The sequence below is a fragment of the Anomalospiza imberbis genome, chromosome 6, assembly GCF_031753505.1.
Source record: "Anomalospiza imberbis isolate Cuckoo-Finch-1a 21T00152 chromosome 6, ASM3175350v1, whole genome shotgun sequence".
NCBI classification, from domain to species: Eukaryota; Metazoa; Chordata; class Aves; order Passeriformes; family Viduidae; genus Anomalospiza; species Anomalospiza imberbis.
The window spans coordinates 18,806,366-18,821,652 of record NC_089686.1 but is presented as its reverse complement, the minus strand read 5'-3'; the positions used below and the strand labels follow the sequence as shown (position 1 = coordinate 18,821,652).

General features: G+C 37.9%; 1 protein-coding gene across 5 annotated transcripts in view; it reads left to right on the top strand.

Moving 5' to 3' along the window:
* FLRT2 (fibronectin leucine rich transmembrane protein 2) overlaps nt 1-15,287 on the top strand; it is a 57,809-nt gene that overhangs the window by 4,642 nt on the left and 37,880 nt on the right. Inside the window, exon 1 of one of the 5 annotated variants that reach the window (XM_068192678.1) lies at nt 31-172. The exons of 2 other annotated variants lie outside the window; for them this stretch is intronic. The gene's annotated coding sequence lies outside the window, so the exon portion shown is untranslated. Of the gene's footprint in view, nt 1-30; nt 173-273; nt 410-875; nt 1,017-15,287 lie in introns of those variants that run through there. 2 more of the 5 variants (XM_068192676.1, XM_068192679.1) reach the window with 2 other exon arrangements.

Below are 15,287 nucleotides of genomic sequence, written 5' to 3'. Positions count from 1 at the left end.
AAAGAAAGAAACCCCAAGACCAAGCGTAGCCGCGGTCCCCTCTCGTTTATTTTTTTTTTTTTTACCGGAGAAGGAGGAACGGCGGGGGAAAGAGCGAATCGAGGAGAGAAAGTGCGTTGGGAATGCCAGAGCCGTGGGCTGCGCGCCGGAGGAGGAGGTGGCGGAGCAGGGGGTAGGACGATGCCGCCGCCTCGTAAGGGCGGAGGAAGGCGCGGGAGGCGCGGGGGTCGCTCGGAGCGGCGGCGGCCGGCGGGGAACGGGCCCGCGGGGCCGGCCGGGAGCGGCGCCGGGCGGAGGGCGGCGGCGGCCACCACCGAGGAGCGGCGGCGGCAAAGTTTTGGTGTGGGGGGCCAGAGGCGCGGAGGGGGATTACGATCGGTGCCGGCGAGGGATTCCCAGACACAGCCAGGTACAGTTGGGATTTCATTTCTTACTCTTTTCCTTTCTGGTAATTCTAGCCCCGGGCGATCTAAAGCCGCGGTGCCCTTTGCCTGCTCCCATATGGCAAAGTTGAGGAGCCGCGATCAGGCTGTGTCAGAACTACCGCCTTCGCCACGTTAGAGCCCCGTGTCCGCGGCGCCGGGCACACACAAGTAGGATTTATGAATGGCCGGCGGCAAGTGCTAGCAGGGTCCCCGGGCTGTTTTGCGCCAGCGTGTGGCTCAGGAGCGGGGCTCGGTACCGGCAGCTGCAGCGAGGTCCCGGGTCCCCGGTCGCGTTTCACCGCCGAGCAGGGAGGGTGCCGAGCCTGGCCCCCACCCCGAGGGGAGGGGAGAGCCGAGGACTACCCCTGCGACAGGGGCACCGGCAGAGCGCCCCTGTGAGCACCACCAGCGGCTCTGTTCGGGAGGTGGTTCGGAGAAACGGGACCTTTAGAGATGAACCTTGCTTGGCAGAGGTAGTCGGCTTAATTCGGCGCTGCCGAGTGTTGAGGAATCTACGGGGAGAGTCGGGAGCTGCGCCCGGCAGGAGGATCCATCCGATCCCCACCAGCAGCCTCCGGAGCGGGGCTGGCGGTGAGTGGGTGGGGGAGAGGTTAAGAGAATCGGATTGATCAAGACTTGGGAATACAAAGGAGCCGCTCAGAGACCTGACGAGTTAGACGGGGATCTGGCAAAATAAGAATAAATACTGCGAGGGGCCGGGTGCATGGGGATGGTGTGTGAACAAAAACTAGGAGATGGCAAAAGGAAGTCAAACAGCTGAAAAGACCTCTCTTGAATATGATATAAAACCCCATAAAAGATAAATAAACAACCATTAAAGTTAAGACAATAAGATTATCCACCTTCTTTTTGGAGTGGGAAGCAGTCAACAGGAGCTTTTAATTAATTTTAATGGAGGAAATCTGTTTTAAGGCTTACAATAATCTTATAAATCCAAGGCACAAATCCGTGTAAATTCCTGCACTGTGTGTGGAAGGTACTGATTATATTTCTTCAGATACTGCCTTTTGTAATGCAGCGTTCAGCCAAATAGAAAGGGAGAGGTTCCTTACACGAGGAGCAGGGAAAGATACTAAAAGCAAGTCAGTCCTCTCCCTCTCTTCCTCCCTCTCCCTCTCTCATTCCTTCCCTCTCCCTCTCCCCCCCTCCTCTCTCTCTGAAAGTCAGGGTGTATGTTAGAGTGAGGTTTATTTACTGTAACTAACTTTATAGTGCTTGCAGGGAAATTAAGCCAGTTTAGAGGTTGAGATTGATCAGTTCTTGGGTTTAATAAACCCAACTAATCATACAAAAACCCCCACAAATTTCCATGGACTAAATTTCTTGCTTCATTCACTGACACAGTCTTTCTCCAAAGAAAGACCTGTATGTATTTGTAGTTTAAGACAAAACTAATGAATTGATTTTTGATATATGTATTTTTGGAAGGAGAAAAGTTCATCCTGGCATTTTTTTCAAGACTCTTAAAAGGTACTGAACCTGTATTTTTATTCACCTTTCTTTCCTTTCTTCTTTGAAAGAGTCAATACATGCAATGTTATCACTGAGACATAAACTTTGCAAAATGAAAAAGATCTAAACATTGCATAATATAAAAAGACATAACAGAGGTGATTTTGAAGTCATTATTTCTATGTGACAAAAGTGATGTCAGAATGTTAGTGTTGATCTTGTTTCTGAAAATTATGTGAGTAGAGATTTCAAGAAGCTATTTCAATGGTTGTTCTGTGTGCTGATATGGTAGCGAGGCAGTTAAGAGAGTTCAGGCCTGGAGTACTGTAGGTAAAATAAGTCAGAGCACTGTGCAAATACAGTGTCTATAAAACTACCTGTGACTAGAACAGTCATCGGTGTTTTCCAGAGTCCAAGGCTTTAGCAAGAAGTGGAGCTGGAATGCACCCAGCATTCTTAAGAGCTGCTCCTCACACACACGTACACCCTATATTTTGTATAAGGTGATGTTATCTGTGTTTGGCTTGGGGAAGTCTGGATCTAATTTGAGCCACTGTTACAAGTTACATTTATATCCTCCTGGCCTGCTGGATAGCTTGATTTAGGATGTAGGCATATCTCCTTTGCGCAACCCTACACCCTTACAGTTGGAATCTGCATTATATAGGCTATGCTTTCCTTCAAGAATCAAGAATGTGCTTGCATTCAATTGCTTAAAATAGCAGTATCTAAAACGTGGGATGTCATTAGGGCTGACTTCTCTACCCTTCCCACAGCAAAGGAGGAGAGACATAGGTTTACCAAGTGAAGAAAACAAAAAGCAGTTAAAACAAGTACAACAATCAGGCTTTTCCTGTACTGAACTTTCTATTTAAAGGACTAGAAAGAAAGCACACTTAAGATAATACTGTTTCCAGGAAGGTGAGAGCTTTATTTCTTAATCATTTCTGTTGCCTCTTTAATCTCAAAATGAGTTCATTTTTGTCCAGGATACTTTCATGTAACTTTCAGGTTTTCACTAGGCAGATTCAAATCCAGTCCATTAGTGACCTCTATCTGTGAGAAGGGTGTAGTCAATGATGTATTTTTCCTTTCTCCACAGTGGATAGGAAGCACAGACTATAAATTGTTTTAGTCCTTTATACCTGCAAATCACCTAGTTTTTTTTTTTAGTTATCAATCTTATATTCATTGCAAACAATGTGATTTTCAATTGTTTTAAGCAGGAAAACAAAACCAAATCCCAGTTCCAAGCATGAAAGCGCTTTTAATCTGTTTCAGCTATTCCAGTCATAATATGATAAATATTTGCAAAAATCAGAAAAACAAGAAGTAACCAGTGCTGTTTAACATCAGTGCTAAAGGAATTGCATCTATATTTGTCTGATGTTATAATACTTACTCTAAAGCAGGCTGAACCTGTGTGAAATTTTATTGCACCTCAGTGCTTACATAATTTAAACTTGAGAGAAACACTCAGATGATATATACTATGAGAGAGTTTATAGTAGCAGGGTGTTTAAAAAATGTAAGAAAAAAAATTCCAGTGCTGTCTATATTAGGAATACATGTCAGAGATCAAGGAAAAAGGGGTCGTTATAAAACAGATGGACTCTTTTAGAGGATTATTAAACCCAGCTTCCCAATACTAATTTGCCGCTTGTTTATATCCACAACTATATTCCATATTTTAGTTAGTGATTGTAAATGGCAGTTAAGAACTTGACCAGCAAAATCTTTGAGTAGATGAATACCACTGTTTGACATTTCTCAGATTGTAGTTGATTACCTCAGCGCTTGGTAATGTGATGTTTTAAGGTGTTTCCTTCCCTACCCCTTGGGCAATTTTTTTAGGAGTCTTTCTGCAAAGCTTTTTATTTATTTCCTCATGAAACCAAAAGAGTTGGAACTTGCCCCAGAGGTATAAAAATTGGTTTTTCTTTCCTAATTTTTTTCTTTTCTATTTTTTAAACAAATATTTTTAATTTTTTCTCTTACTGAAAAAAAAAAGTAGAAAAGAATAATATACAGATGTTATTTTTTTAAAAGAAGACTAATTTGACATACACTGAAGATATGAGCCTCAGTTTCCCTACAGTTATGTGTAACCCACGCATTTCAAGTAATTGGCTTATTTAAAAAAAAAACAACCACAAAAAAATCATCATTAAAATGATGACCTGTTTTATTCATTTATTTTAAACATACCGAAACCTTAACCCATCAGTGATAGTCAGGAAAGAAGTGTTTGAAATAAAAGCTCTGCTCTGTTTACCAAATTATATTCTAATCACATCAAATAATATGCCCCAGGAAAACTACAGTTTAATCTGATATTTTCAGCCACTGGTGAAAGGTGTTGGGATCTTCTCATACATTTTCTTTTATTTAATTGATGGTTTTCCCAGTTAACAGGTTGGTTGTTTGGTTTTTTTCTATCTTTGATTCCTTCTTCTGATGTGGCCCCTTGAACTGTATCAAAATTAAATACTAGCAGCAACTTAAATCCATCATGCTCTATTCAGCATTCCTGAAAACTTAATGATGCAGAACAAGGTCTGTAGTTTCCCTTTTAAAAGAAGTCTTGTGTTTCAACTCTACCTAGAAACAGTCTTCTGTATATTTTACTTCAAGTTATGATTGCTTTATTTGGTTTGGGCTTTTTTCATAAACCTTTTCTGGCCTAGTTTAATGCAAGGATGTATTAAAAAGGCATATGACACAGAAAATTGTTTATCGTTCAAAGGTATTGTCTTTGAAACTGCTTAAGTCCTTTCAGAAAAAAAACCCCTCTTTTCATATACAGGATCAGATCATTGCCAGATTTGGTCCTGCAAAGTGATGGCTTTACTTTGGCCTCAGGTGAGAGATGACTTGCTTCCAACAGGCCCCAGTCAGTAGATTACTGTGATGGCTTGCAGTGTGGTTTTGCAAATCCTGAACCAGGCAGAGACATACTTTGAGCCACAGAATTCATTGCTTACTTTCTTTTATCATCATTTATTTTTGAATATATCACAGTGAAAATGTTTGGATGAAGTGACACAAGTCCTGCTCTTTGGCCAAACTTCTTTATTGTGTCCATGACAGTTCTTCCAGTGCTGCACCACATATCTGCACTTGCAGCTCATAACCTGGCCAAGCTGTTCCTTAAGAGCTTGCCAAGAGACATCATCTTTAAAAGGGTTGTCTGTATGGGAAAGTGTTCCAGCAGCATATCCTTGGAGTGCTGGGGGGCTTTGGTGATGCTCATGCACAGTCTTCAATCTTCACACAAGTTGCAGAGGATAAAACATGGTCAAACTGGAGTCACAGGGTCATCAGCTGCAGACCTGTAGGTTCTTTCTCTTAAGATGACCTGTATGTTTTTCCTACAGAGACTAAGACAACCTTTACAATGTCATTGGAAACTACTGCCAAAAAATATTTTATATCACTATCATACTGACAGAACAAGAGAATTAATATGCAGTTTTGAAAAAAAAATGTAGGTTATATATATGTACATGCACATATATAGTTTTTGTATGTGTTACATATATAGGTGACTATGACTGTCTAGTCATAGAGGTCTCCCTCAGAACTTTCAAAGCATATATAATTATTATGAATTAAAAATTAAGTTTGTTGGTAAACTGCAAATCAAATTAAACAATAAGAAAAAAGGTATATTTTTCTTCCAGTGTGTTGGAAATTTCTATACTGGGTAAAAAAGCAAAGGTGTTCCCAAGAGGAATTGCTCCCGACATCAACAGGAAGAGTCCATCCCAAACTTACCTGTACTTAGGAAATGCAACAGCTGAAGAGCTGCATTTTAAATTATTGTACTTGATTCCAGACTCAATCCTTCTCTCTTTCACTGGCAAGTTAATTTCATAGACACTCTTCTCATTATTAGGTAATTCTCATGTGAGTAATGATTTAAATACCCCAAAGTGATGTAATTTAGCTGTAATTGAAGATGATACAGCCCCAACAGCATGTCTCTGATTATACTAGTGTATATATGCTTTCAGTAGGAGTTTCTTCACATATGTATAGGAAAACAAGCTATGTAGGTAAAAGTAATTTAAGTTACTAGAATTGTGTCTTTATTAGGATTGAAGCAGTATTCTTGTTTGTCAGAGGCACAGAATACATAGGCATACTTCTGCAGATGAGACATCATGTGTGCATATCATTTAATGAATTATGGTTTTGGTAAGTGAGGGAGTTTTAGTGAGCCTGTGTCATGCCTTAAATGCTAACTGAAACCATGTCAGATGTCTCTAAATGAAGGAGTGTGTGTTAGCCAAACCTTATAATTTCATTTGTGATCTAGGAAGTTTCCTAGGTGGTGCTTCTTGTGTCACTGAGAGATTTGCATCCGACTAAATGTACCCTATTTAAGAGTCTTGTTCGGCTGGTTTCACAGGCCATCTCATTGGCTCTTCTAGGTTTAACCTTATTCTTATCTTTAACCACTTAGCTTTGGAGTTAGTCACAAATGCTCCAAGACTACACATTATTTCTTAAGCCATATTGGTTGATAACTTGCTCTTCAGTTTCATCATTTGTTATGTAAAAAAAAAAACAAAAAACCCAAGCAAAACAAAAAATATAAAATCAAAATAATTTTGATACCTGAATTGGTGTTATCTCAGATGCCGTGATTGTAGGACTCCCATTAAATATGTTACTGTTCTATGTGCATATTGCATCATTTTATACAGACCCATTACTGTAAGCCCCCACGTTATTAATTGGAGACGAGAAAGTGGAGGCAGAAAAGACAGGAAGGGCTAACCAACAGCTCACACTTCTCTCTCTAGTATGCTCATAACATTTTCTTTCTTAATTTAAACTTTTTCAATACTTCATCATTTTATGCTTTCAACTGCCCATTGAAAATTTATTTCCAAATCAAAATAAGTAAACTAAGCAAATAAAATGTGCTGTTATCCAGCCTGATAAATTTCTCCTCCTTTAAATCATATTTAGTTGTCTAAGAACAAATTATATCATGTTGAAGATGAGTATACAGTAAGGGACTGTTAAAATTTAACAGAACATGATCACATTCAGACAGCCATTCTCATCCGTATTGCTAAATCCTGTGTATCAAATCGGTATATGCCTAACAGTGATTTTTGAAATAGCTCATTCTGTCCCTCTGCCATGCTGCTCAGTGAATAGCTGCTTCTTGAACATTTCAACAGTAAATAGTAAAATGCATTTTGCCAGAAGTCTTTTTTTTATATATATTTGAGAAATTACTTTCACTGTTCAACAAAACTAATTTCCAAACCTTATTATTTATCAGTGGTGCAGCAGAATTCCAATCTTTACTCACGGAGAGAAGTGCCTACCATTATAGCTTTGAAAATACTTAGGAAAGAAAGAAGCATAATGGACACCTCTCATTCTTTTAAGAATGTGCACTTTGAATGCCACAGACAGAGCCAAGTCCCTTATAATTGCCCAGAGATTCCTAAGCATCTGTGGCAAAGCATCTGACAGTAATGTTACTCTAGTTCCTTCATCCATGTTGAGACCCATAAAAATCTCCTTTTAATTTTTTTTATTCATGTGTTATTATGTATTTAAAATTATAAAAATGTAAGTATATGCATGTGGGGACACAAACACACATAGTATAGAAAAAAAAAAAAACAGCTATAAAGATTTTCAAGATAATTAGAGTAGTAAAATATCATTTAAGAAAATCTATTTCCTTATGGAGCTTAGTTACTATCTTCATTTTTTGTTATTTAACTAGGTAGTGGGGCAAACAGTGATACTGAAGAACTTTGAAATGTTACATGAGTTTTTCTAGTCTGTTTGGTTTTCCACTGTAGTGCTTTCCCTCTACAGTTAATACTGGACAATTTTCACAAGTACTACTCCATTCAATACAGTCTTAAGAAAAATGTTGAAATTTGATTTAATTTTAAATTCTGGATATGGGGTTCTGTATGCCTTCTTGTGTGATAACCGAGAACCTTAATTTTTAGTTATGTATAGTTCCAGTAAAATGCTGACACTGAAAACTAAATAAAGACCAAATACACAACCAAAACCCATTAAAACAAATCCAAAAGCAAAACCAAAGGACATCCAAGACCACAATTCAGGAGCTGTGGAAATCTCAATACTAACAAGATGGCTGTTTTCTGTTCCACACTGGATAATCTTACCAGTATCTATTTAACTTTATATTTTGTACCACCTCCAGGTTTGTCTGTTATCACAGAATTCAAACACTCAGCTCTATTCTCAGATCAGCACAGTGGATCTTTATAAATCTGGAATAAATGAGATGTTAGAGTTGCTGCCAGCAGCTCTGGCAACAGAACTGTTGATCTACCCAGATTCTCTTTCCTGCAAAATGTCTTATCAGCAGATCCACACATCCTACGTGGTGTGACTGTGAATTTACAGATAAGAGGACAGAATGACTGAAAGTGGATGGATGGCATGATCATAAATAGGTCATGAGTTGCCAACTGTGGAGCTTGATCCTGAGCACCAGGAGGGGCAATTATAAATTTTAGAGCCCTTCAAAGGATAAGGAGGTCTCTAGGTAGAAGAGTTTAACTCATCACCTTTCATTTGTCCAAAACTGAAAGTACATAAATCAGTCCATACTAGCAGAGATGACTCTCAAATTTATAACTACTCATCTCTGTGACATTGATGGAAACTCTATTGAATCAAATGCATAGATATTCTAATTATGAACCTCTGATATTCAGAACTTCCCTTAGGCCATCAATATCTCATGTGCAATCATATTTTATAAGCTGCCGAATGATTGTCTGGTTATGCATGTGCTGACCCCAAGAAGGCATCCTCTATTATAGCCAACCAGCTGCAGAAAGAGCATGCTTTTTGAGTTCTAGGAGAATAATCACTTTTAAATTTCAGATAACATCAGTGTCAGTTCACAGGCTGCTTAAGTCTTGTGAAGAAATACTTGGCAATCTTGGGAAGGGGTGTTTAAATATAGCGCTGTGTATTGTCTTGTATTGATTGATAGCCAATGCTTGTCGAAAGACATTCTTTTTAACTCTTTCACTGTGATGCTAAAAGATTATCTCCTGTTTAATACAATAGGAAATAAAAAAAGACCTGGAGCCTTGCTATGAAAATTTACCTTCCCACGGTCTGGGGTACTTTTATTGACATGTGTTTGTATTCTGGTAGCAGCATACTACTCTCCTATTTGTCTCTTTCACTGTCTTTTTTTTTAAAAATACATGCGGCAGCATAGGCTGAATCAGAATTTTTAGTTGGCTCTTCAGATAAGAAGGATCTTTCTTTTAAGCTGAAGTTCATCCTCTTATGTCTCTCATGTCAGGTGCATTGAGGACAAGTATCCTAAAGATATGATCAAAACTAATAATAATGATCACGGAAGCTTTTATTTTCATTTAAATGCTTCTCATATCATTTTTGGAAGTCAAGTATTGAAGCATTGTGCCAAGGGAAGATAAAAGATGGAAGGGGAAAGTCACTAGAAAATAACTGAAAAACAGGATGGAAGTGAGTAATCAAAATTGTCTGGACCAAATGAAGTCCAGAGATAAACAAGTTTATGTGCAACAGAAAATCAGAATGTCCTAGTTATCAAAGTTTTACCCACCTAAGCTGTTATTCATCTGCAAAGAAAATGACTGTCATGAAAGGGAGAAGTAGGACAGTGCACCTTCTAGGACAAGCTAAGACGGGACAAAAGGATCTGTTGCATTCCCCTAATTGTTTCTGTGGTGGGCACAGCACATTTGAACTGCCACACAGCTAATGTTCTCTCAGAGTGTGTTACCTCTAGAACTGAAGCCTTGCTGGTTTTGTGAGTCTGTTGTTCTTTAGCCTGTTAATATTATTCGATGTTCTCACTTTTGTGTCTTTACAAACTATGCATTTTAACCATAAGAAAAAACAGATACAAAGTAAAAATGGGATGGATAAAGCAGTTAGTGGGAAACTAGTCCTAAATTTTTCTCTCAGGAATGGGTTTATTCACAGAAACTGTGTTTATGTGCATAAATCAAAGGGGAATAATTAATATTATATGTTATTTAAAGTATATAATATAAATCCTGACAGCTTTTATTGTTAGACATCCCATCTGAAAGAGATTAGAGATCCCTTATATGACAAAAAAAAAAACTGAATTAGGGGAGCAATGGGGACAGTGCCAAGGGAGCAAATGACACCAAGGTGGGTTTTTATTACTGTTGTTTATGAGAAACCCGATGAAGGAAATGTTCACTGTGCACTGTAGCATTCAGAATTGTGATGTTATCTCTGCATCATCAGTGCATTCATGCTGTCCTGTTGATTAAATCACTGACTAGGTCAAACATTGATCAAACTCTATACTATGGTCTGCAGTATGCTTTTGCCTCTTGCGGCTGAACATAGGGCAGAATTCAGCATGGATTCTGCAGTCAGGGGACAAGGAGTGGTACAGACTGAGGACTAAACCAGCAATGGCTGCAGAAACTCCCTGTGCATGTACATATAGGAGGGTTGGCATTTCTCTTCCCCCAGGCACCCCAAATGCCCACAATCAGCATCAGCACCAAGTCTGAGCCCTTAATATGAAGGGAGGAGATAATTCATGGTGAAGGCTATTCTAAAGATATATGTCCTTGCTTTGTTAGTGAGGGTGTGCAATTTTTTTAATGTGTCAGCCTTCTCCATGAGTGTTGTTGTCGCAATAATATTTGGAACAACATGTAATTCTAGTTATTTGCTTACTTATTATCTTGAAAAAAGTCCAGTGAAGAATCTGACTAGAATTCAGTTACTGTAACCGTAAAAGAGAAAAAAAAAGCTTAGTGGAAAAATGGCACTGTATGAGTTAACATGTTAGCCCTTCATTCTTTCAGATCAAGCTTCCTGTGAGTAATAAAACACAAGGCAGATGAATTTGGCTGGTCTCAGTCAAGCCTCTCATGGATAGTTGCCCACACGGGAATAACTACTGCATAGATTAGCTCTGTGAATAGTTCCAGGACAGGTGTGGGACTGAACTGCTCTGGCAGAACTGTGCCAGGGAACTTGTGTGTGATGATTCGCTCAGTGGTATCCGCCTTCCCTTTTCATGAGCACTAAAATTTAGCCAAACATGTTTTTAAGTAATTGATTTTAGGAAATTGGAGAAAACTCAAATTTTGTCAGATTAGCAAATATTTTATTGGACAATACAGACAAATTAAGTACAAGTGGAAATTAGAATACCCTTACTACGGTAAGAAATTAGTCAACATGCCATTCCTGAAAACAGAAACAGGGTTATGGTTTCTGATTCATCTTTCCTAACAGACTAAAAGAAATAACAAAAAAGTGAAATATTTAAAAGCTTACGAGGGGAGTAAATGACACAAGGTTATTCTTGTTGAATACGAAATCTTTTTATTACTATTTGAAATCCAGGCATAGTCTTTGGTGGTCTATATGAAATAAAAGGGAGACTCAGGTAAACCCACTGCTATTAACAGCCTTCTTTTTCAGTCCCTGTCAGAAGTGAAAAGATTTGTTAGGTAAGGAAGAAAAAACACTCCTTGACTTCCACATGCTCTTCTTCCTCTCTTCTTACAAAGCAGACGTGAGCCTCAGTCACACTGTAGAAGTCCTCATAAAAAGCACATTATCAGAAACAAACTCTATTTTTCCTGACATAAAAAGAGGAAATGTAAGCGTAAGATAGGAGGAAGAGTAAAGAACAGCATTTGATCAATGAATTCTGATGCACAAGCAGATTCAGAAAGTGGCTTGATATTAGGTGTGTAGTAGCACTTGTGTAAATCAGGGTTCGACCAGCTTACAGCTGAATTTTCCTCAACATAAAACCAAAAACTTCTCTATTGAGCTCCTTGTTAGAGCCATGACTGTAGGCAAGACTTCCTTCTTAAATAATAAGGGGAAAGGATTGCAGTCTGGTAGCTGAAACTGCTGTTTGTGCCCTGGCTTCCACAGAATCAATAGAGGACCCTGCTCTTCAAATCTCTCACACAAAGTAAATATTTTTTTTTTTGATTTAACTGGAAATGCTTGGGCATGCAACTGCCTAAAGTCAGGTTTACAGCACTGCTCTAGTTATTTGCCACACAGTTTGGAGTTTCAGAGTCATCTGTGGAGTAATTTATAGAGGCATCTATTTTATATTGCAGTTATGATCCTTATATCCGTCTCATAGCAATTGCTCTGCCCATTTTGACTGACATGTTTTCCGTGACATTTTTCATGCATTCCACCATTGCTATAACTAATGTAGCTTGATTTTCACAGGCATGTGATCATTTTGGTCATGTAATATGGCTCTAAAAAATTCACTGGCCTGTCATCTCCTTGTGCTAGAGGACAAGAAACATAATGGCTTTATCAATGCAACAGTGGACTTTTGCCACTTGCAGTAAATTTCAAACTTACTAGTTTTAATTAAATAATTTCTCCTGCTGCAGGAGCTCTGTTGCAGGAGTAGGGAGAATAATGACAGAGGTCCTCTATCAATTTGCCATTTTTAAGTTTCAGTTAGGCTTATAGTTGTGCATATTCTGATGGTGGTGTCTAAGAAAGATAACAACAGCATGAGACAACTGCTGTAATGTTACTGGAGAAAATTCAGTATTGCTGCGTTGCAGTGAATATTTATGCCCAGATTTTACAGTAAGACTTTGCTATCTGGTAACCAGTGATGTTTATTCATTCAGGATTTAGTGGCCTTTTTCCAGTAGAAATTTCAGTAGTACCCCAGAGGCTGTTAATGGCTAATAATAAATGTGTCCTTTCATTAGTCATTGTTTCTTTTATAGAAACTAGTACAATATTTTGCAACTAGATATAAAACAAAGTGAATAATAATGAGCCACATTGTATTCTGTTCTGTGTGATCTTATTCTGCTCATCACTGTATTTACCTAATGCCAATATGTAAAACTTTAATGAAATCTGCCATTATAAAAGTGTTCTGCGATGTTCAATAATATTACATGTCTTTATATAATGCAGAGAATTATAAATACGCAAAATGAGACCTGGTCAGTCAGAATTGAAAATCTTTAAATTCCCTTCTGATCCTGAAAGTCAGGGCAGTGGTTTGTACACACAATAATTTATGGGAGCATTGATCATGTTTATAACTCCACTGACTTGATACACATGCACAATCTAGATAAGTAATTAGCAAAATGACGTCAGTTGTGCTGCATATTCCAACTGCAAATAACAATGTGGCAAAAATTACTCCCAATGCACTGTTATTCTAGAAATTTTATATACAGCATTTCACTCTCATTCCTGCTCTCTTGTTCTCTCCCTCTCCCTCACTTTGTCCTTCTATTGTAACCTCTGATGCTTAAAGCTGCAGACATGCTGAAACCTAGGTCTTCCCAGCAAGATTGAAGGGTTGTGTTTTCATGGTACTATGATTCCATCTATTTTAACACCTCCTATCAGAGAGGAAGGAGTCCACAGGTTCACTAATAGATATCAGTACAAAGCTGTCATTTTAGGCTGCAAAAAATGAGATTAGAGTTGATCTGACAAGAAACAAATCTCCTCTTCCTTTCTCTCAGGTAATTACACAGGTTGAATTCATGATCCCAGTGTATTTCTTGCTTTTCAGGCAATTTCCAGGAGGAAGGTTCTCCTTGTTATAAATAAGTACCCTTAATCTATAATTGCTGACAGTCATTTGGGGAAGTTTTCCCTTCTATGCATTGCTATGCTGCAAATAAAAAAAAAGGTGAAAGAAATAACACCATATCTCATATTACTGCTCTTAAATAGAGAGGAATCTTACTGATAATTTTTCACTCTGTAAGTCTTCTCATGATGTATCATTACCAATAAGGGAAAAGGAACTGTAAAACCTGAAATAGCAAAAAACTAAAGTGTAACTGGTCACACTTTCACTACAGATATTTCTCCAGTATAAATTTAGGTTCATTCTTCTCGAATCTGGAATTACCTTGCATCTACATAAATGTAAATGAAGAGACTTACTCCTTGTTTCAAGTCTTTACCTGTAGGATAAAGCAGAAAGAAGATGAACATCCTTGTATCAGACATATTGATAGTGTCACGGCAAAACATATTTGGAGCTGTAAATAATCAGAAAAACAGTGCATGTACAGACCTGAAATGCCTGAAGTAAAGTAGAGAGTGCTCGTGGTTTATGAATCAATGTATAGATGTCAGTACATTGACAAATCAAATAGGCAACTACAGTCATCTGCCTGTTGTGCATGCTACCTATATCCATAGTAGTTTAAAAAGCAATTGCAAAAATCCACAACATTTTTGAAAACAGAAAACAGAATCAAAAGCACTATATTTAGTCCAAAAGGGCATGTTCAAAAATTCATTTGTAAAAGTGTGTTAGATTTTCATTAAAAACACTAAGTAATAGGGAAATGTAAAAGAATCCTCTGGTTTTTAATATAAACTTTAAAAAAATGACATCCCACAAACAGCAAAATTTTCACACAGTTTGAACAGAGCTTCTTGATTTATTTTGATGATTAGTATGCTATGCAGTAGAGAAACTCATGCATGTGCTTAGTATATATTGCCATTTTGTTATGTGAAGGATCTGGGAGAATAATAAAAATAAACCCAGCAAAACAATTGTCTGCTTCCAGCCCAAGTACAAGCATTAAATATTCTACTATAATCACATGATTCCTAATGAAGCTGCAGCTTCAAAATGTCTGACTTTTCTATATAAAGAAGTGAATTTGGAGTAAACAGGTGAAGGAGATTGTAAGGTTCTCCATAAAGTACAGCAAAAATCTGAAGAATACTGTAACAAAGAGACCATAACTGCAATATATATATATATATATATATATATATATATATATATATATATATAACTTTTTACAGATATCTCCAGGCAGCACTGGCTGACTTCTAGGGGCTTTGCTCCTCAGGCAATTAACTCCACATTACTTGTTTAAAAATTATTTATTTAAAAACATTACTTACTCAGCAGTATCTTTGATTGCTTTTTTTTTTCCCATAGCTTAAGAATCATACAACTGTACTTCAGTCATTTCATGCTAAAGCAATAGAAAATTTTTAGATTTCTCCTCTACCTTTCCACACTCTTCTAAAAGTGACTAAGATATTATTCCTGTGAAATGCAGGCCTCTATTTCATGCTGGCTACTTCTGTTTCCAGTTAGATGAAAAATAAATTTGAGAAGCAGTATCCTTTTCACAGCTGAGGTCCAGTTTTTCAGAATTCAGCATACTTGCAATCCCAGTAAAAGTCAATAAGTTTTGAACATGATAACCATTTTGCAAGGTCTACACACATACTTAAACACATTTCTTTTGGTGGAAATTTCTTTCAGCTTATCTCCATTGTAAGGACCAAGAAGAACCACCTTTATAT